Raw genomic sequence first — 6,102 nt, 5'->3', positions numbered from 1 at the left:
CTGGAAAACAAGGCGAAAAGGAAAGCATCATAAGCTACATGGCTGATTTATCTACTCACTAGTATAAGCTCTAATGGGGTCCAAGTTTATCTTTCTGGTTTTACAGGTAAAGAAACTTGGGCACAGAGAACATAGGAGTTTTGCACAAGTTTACAGACCTGAGCTTAGTCTGAACTTGAACCCCAGCCAATTGAGCCTTTCTGAATTCCTGTGCCCTTTGGAGCCCCTGGCGTTTCCCTCCAGCCCTCAAATACAGTTCTTCCCTGAATTTGGACAGAAGCAAGACACACAGAGGCCAGGGAAGGCTTTGGCAACAGCAGGATTCATACTTATGGGTCACTGGGTCCTTAAGCTGGATTTTGTATATGATTATGCAGGTACACATGTATTGACATCTTTCAAAGGTTCCTAGGAGGCACAGGATGGAGAAAACTGTGTTCTTCCACTACTGAGCTGTTTGAACTTGGCAAAGAGTGACAGGGAAGGAAACTAACACTTTACAGCCGGCCAGCTGAGCTAGGAGCATTTGCATGTATTCATCGCTTTTAGTACACCTGAATAGCTTGCAAGTTGAGGGGAATGAGGCTCAGGTGAGAACTAAATAGCTTGGCCAAGGTTGGTAACTATTAAGTTGCAAGATCAAAATTTAAAACTCAAGTCTGTGTGACTCTAAAGCACAGGCTCTTCCCATAAATCAAAATTGGCTCCAAATCCTACACTGTATCTTTCTTCATTTACAAAATCAGGAGGTTGCATGAATGTTCATTAAGAAAAGACATATATCACATGCACATATACCTATGTGTATACTACAAAGGAAGGACCTTAAAGAAATACCCCAAAGGGTTAACAATGGGTTTTCTCAGAGGTGGGGAATGAGCATAGCAGAGAGAGAGTGAAGAGGGGCGTATATAAAACTTGATTCTTCTATAATTAGAATGTATTCATATATCACATAGATTAAATAAAATAAAATAGTGCAATTAAAAAACAATAAAAGGGATTGAACCAAATAATTCCGGAAGTCCTTTCTGGCTATAACCACTGTATATTTCTCCTAAAGGAGATGCAGGTGCAGCAGCTTCCTGAAAACCCACTTCACCTAAAAATGACGGTGGTTTTTACTAACAATGTGGAGCAATTGCGCCACCCAGTGGTCATACTAAAAATTACAAATTACCTTTCCCATTAACAGGAACTAGGCAGGTCTTGGGTTCAGTAGTCAACCTTGAGGAAAAAAATAGATCCTTTTTTATTTTACAATGATAAGTAACTAAGTTAATTTGATAAAATCAATTTTATCTATGGAAAATTTCTTTTTTATTCCCCCAGGCCAACGAACACTGTGTTCTCTCTTATCCCCCAGTTCACATTTTTCATTTTCAGGTTCATAGACTCACATAGTGTCATAGCCAGAATGAAACTTAGGCACCCATGCAACCTGCCTACATCGTTTTACAAAGAAGGAAATCTGTCTCTGGGCTGAGAACCCCTCTTTTCATCAACAATACACTTCCACCATCAATACCACTTCAAGTCCAGAGCTGGATTAAGAGACAAGTCAAAGCAAGCAGCATCTGAGGTCATAATCTATGCCCAGAATGCATCCTTGGGTACGTACTGGATTAACATGAATTAAAGAAATGAGATGGAGAAAGTATGCATAGAGGGAACCTACCTCAACATAATAAAGGCCATATATGACAAAGCTACAGCCAACATTGTTCTCAGTGGTGAAAAACTGAAACCATTTCCTCTAAGACAGGAACAAGACAAGGTTGCCCACTCTCACCACTATTATTCAACATAGTTTTGGAAGTTTTAGCCACAGCAATCAGACAAGAAAAAGAAATAAAAGGAATCCAAATCGGAAAAGAAGTAAAACTGTCACTGTTTACAGGTGCCATGATACTATACATAGAGAATCCTAAACATGCTACCAGGAAACTACTAGAGCTAATCAATGAATTTGGTAGAGTAGCATGATACAAAATTAATGCACAGAAATCTCTTGCATTCTTATAAACTAATGATGAAAAATCTGAAAGAGAAATTAAGGAAACACTTCCATTTACAATTGCAATAAAAAGAATCAAATACCTAGGAATAAACCTACCTAGGGAGAAAAAAGACCTGTATGCAGAAAACTATAAGACACTGATGAAAGAAATTAAAGAGGATACAAACAGATGGAGAGATATACCATGTTCTTGGATTGGAAGAATCAACATTGTGAAAATGACTCTACTACCCAAAGCAATCTACAGATTCAATGCAATCCCTATCAAACTACCACTGGCATTTTTCACAGAACTAGAACAAAAAATTTCGCAATTTGTATGGAAACACAAAAGACCCCGAATAGCCAAAGCAATCTTGAGAATGAAAAATGGAACTGGAGGAATCAGGCTCCTGGACTTCAGACTATACTACAAAGCTACAGTAATCAAGACAGTGTGGTACTGGCACAAAAATAGAAAGATAGATCAATGGAACAGGATAGAAAGCCCAGAGATCAACCCACGCACATATGGTCACCTTATCTTTGATAAAGGAGGCAGGAATGTACAGTGGAGAAAGGACAGCCTCTTCAATAAGTGGTGCTGGGAAAACTGGACAGGTATATGTAAAAGTATGAGATTAGATCACTCCCTAACACCATACACAATAATAAGCTCAAAATGGATTAAAGACCTAAATGTAAGGCCAGAAACTATCAAACTCTTAGAGGAAAACGTAGGCAGAACACTCTATGACATAAATCACGGCAAGATCCTTTTTCACCCACCTCCTAGAGAAATGGAAATAAAAACAAAAATAAACAAATGGGACCTAATGAAACTTCAAAGCTTTTGCACAGCAAAGGAAACCATAAACAAGACGAAAAGACAACACTCAGAATGGGAGAAAATATTTGCAAATGAAGCAACCAACAAAGGATTAATCTCCAAAATTTACAAGCAGCTCATGCAGCTCAATATCAAAAAAACAAACAACCCAATCCAAACATGGGCAGAAGACCGAAATAGACATTTCTCCAAAGAAGATACACAGACTGCCAACAAACACATGAAAGGATGCTCAACATCACTAATCATCAGAGAAATGCAAATCAAAACTACAATGAGGTATCACCTCACACCAGTCAGAATGGCCATCATCAAAAAATCTACAAACAATAAATGCTGGAGAGGGTGTGGAGAAAAGGGAACTCTCTTACACTGCTGGTGGGAATGTAAATTGATACAGCCACTATGGAGAACAGTATGGCGGTTCCTTAAAAAACTACAAATAGAACTATCATATGACCCAGCAATCCCACTACTGGGCATATACCCTGAGAAAACCATAATTCAAAAAGAGTCATGTACCACAATGTTCATTGCAGCTCTATTTACAATAGCCAGGACATGGAAACAACCTAAGTGTCCATCATCGGATGAATGGATAAAGAAGCTGTGGCACATATATACAATGGAATATTACTCAGCCATAAAAAGAAACGAAATTGAGATATTTGTGGTGAGGTGGATGGACCTAGAGTCTGTCACACAGAGTGAAGTAAGTCAGAAAGAGAAAAACAAATACCGTATGCTAACACATATATATAGAATCTAAGAAAAAAAAAAGGTCATGAAGACCCTAGGGGCAAGACAGGAATAAAGACACAGACCTACTAGAGAATGGACTTGAGGATATGGGGAGGGGGAAGGGTAAGCTGTGACAAAGTGAGAGAGTGGCATGGACATATATACACTACCAAACGTAAAATAGATAGCTAGTGGGAAGCAGCCGCATAGCACAAGGAGATCAACTCAATGGTTTGTGACCACCTAGGGGGTGGGATAGGGAGGGTGGGAGGGAGGGAGACACAAGAGGAAGAGATATGGGAACATATGTATATGTATAACTGATTCACTTTGTTATAAAGCAGAAACTAACACACCATTGTAAAGCGATTATACTCCAATAAAGATGTTAAAAAAAAAAGAATATATTGTACAGCATAGGGATTATAGCCAATTTTTTACAGTTCAACAAAGTATAATCTATAAAAAAAAAGAAAGAGAAAAACAAATACCGTATGCTAACACATATATATGGAATCTAAAAATAAAAATGGTTCTGAAGAACCTAGGGGCAGACACAGATGTAGAGAATGGGCTTGAGGACACAGGGAGAGGGAAGGGTAAGCTGGGACTAAGTGAGAGAGTAATACTGACATATATACACTACCAAATGTAAAATAGATAGCTAGTGGGAAGCTGCTGCATAGCACTCGGAGATCAGCTCAGTGCTTTGCGACCACCTAGAGGGGTGGCATAAGGAGGGTTGGAGAGAGATGCAAGAGGGAGGCGATATGGGGATATAGGTATATGTATGGCTGATTGACTTTGTTATACAGCAAAAACTAACAAGACATTGTAAAGCAATTATACTCCAATAAAGATGTTAAAAAAAGAAAAAGAAAAAGAAAATAGGTGGACTACTGAATGGGAGAAAACATTTGCAAATGATACGACTGATAAGGGGTTAATATCCAGCATATATAACAGCTCATACAGCCCAACATCAAAAAAACCAAACAGGGACTTCCCTGGTGGCGCCGTGGTTAAGAATCTGCCTGTAAATGCAGGGGACACGGGTTCAACCCCGGGTCCAGGAAGATCCCACATATTGCGGGGCAACTAAGCCCGTGCACCACAACTACTGACCCTGCGCTCTAGAGCCTGCAAGCCACAACTACTGAGCCCGTGTGCCACAACTACTGAAGCCCGAGCACCTAGAGCCCGTGCACCACAACAAAGAGTAGCCCCCACTCACCACAACTAGAGAAAGGCTGCGCACAGCAACAAAGACCCAGCGCAGCCAAAAATTTTAAAAATAAATTTATTTTAAAAAAAAAACCTGATTAAAAACGCCAGAGAACTGAATAGACATTTTTCCAAAAAAGACACACAGATGGCCAACAGGCACATGAAAAGACGTTCAGCATGTCTAATCATCAGGGAAATGCAAATCAAAACCACAATGAGGTATCACCTCACACCTGTCAGAATGGCCATCATCAAAAAGAACACAAATAACACATGTTGGCAAGGATGTGCAGAAAAGGGAAACTTCCTACACTGTTGGTGGGAATGTAAATTGGTGGAGCCACTGTGGAAAACAGTATGAAGCTTTCTCAAAAAGCTAAAAATAGAACTACCATATGACCCAGCAATTCCACTCCTAATTCAAAATGATACATGCACCCCAATGTTCATAGCAGCATTATTTACAATAGCCAAGATATGGAAGCAACCTAAGTGTCCATAAACAGATTAATGGACAAAGAAAATGTGGTATATATATAGAATGGAATACTCAGCCATAAGAAAGAACAAAATCTTGCCATTTGCAGCAACATGGATGGACTTGGAGGACATTATGCTAAGTGAAATAAGTCAGACAGAGAAAGACAAATACTATATATTATCACTTATATGTGAAATCTAAAACATACAACAAACTAGAATATAACAAAAAAGCAGTAGACTCACAGATATAGAAGACAAACTAGTATTTACCAGAGGGGAGAGGGAAAGGGGATAGGGGATCAATAGCTACAATCTATTAGGTATAAAATAAGCCACAAGGATATATTGTACAACACAGGAAATATAGCAAATATTTTATAACAACTATAAATGGAGTATAACCTTTAAAAATTGTGAATCGCTATATTGTTCACCTGTAACATATTATACATCAACTATACTTCAATTTAAAAAATACATTTTTTAAAATTGTGATTATAAAAAAAAGAAACGGAACTTCCCTGACAGTCCAGTGGTTAAGACTTTGCCTTCCAGTGCAGGGGGTGCGGTTTCGATCCCTGGTCAGGGAGCTAAGACCCCACATGCCTCGTGGCCAAAAAAACAAAATATAAAAAACAGAAGCAATATTGCAACAGATTCAATAAAGACTAAAAAAAAAAAACGAAGAAGAAGAAATAAAGAAGGAAAGGAGGTGGATAAAGATAAATAACTTCCCAATAATTATGTGCAGAAAAAAATTATAACTTCTAGATAATTCCAAATAAGTTTAAAAAGTCACCAA

At 38.5% G+C, this 6,102-nt stretch overlaps 1 long non-coding RNA gene across 5 annotated transcripts in view; it reads right to left on the bottom strand.

Annotated features, from left to right (window-relative positions):
• LOC149747768 (uncharacterized) overlaps positions 1-6,102 on the bottom strand; it is a 145,518-nt gene that overhangs the window by 89,951 nt on the left and 49,465 nt on the right. For all 5 annotated transcript variants that reach the window (XR_016395462.1, XR_016395460.1, XR_016395464.1 and 2 more), the window contains one exon: positions 1,181-1,227. This is a non-coding gene — a long non-coding RNA (uncharacterized LOC149747768). The remainder of the gene's footprint in view (positions 1-1,180; positions 1,228-6,102) is intronic.

This window comes from Delphinapterus leucas, chromosome 13 (assembly GCF_059928025.1).
Source record: "Delphinapterus leucas isolate spDelLeu-1000000601 "Yukka" chromosome 13, BTC_Dleu_Yukka2, whole genome shotgun sequence".
NCBI lineage: Eukaryota > Metazoa > Chordata > Mammalia > Artiodactyla > Monodontidae > Delphinapterus > Delphinapterus leucas.
This window is presented reverse-complemented; position numbering and strand designations above follow the sequence as displayed.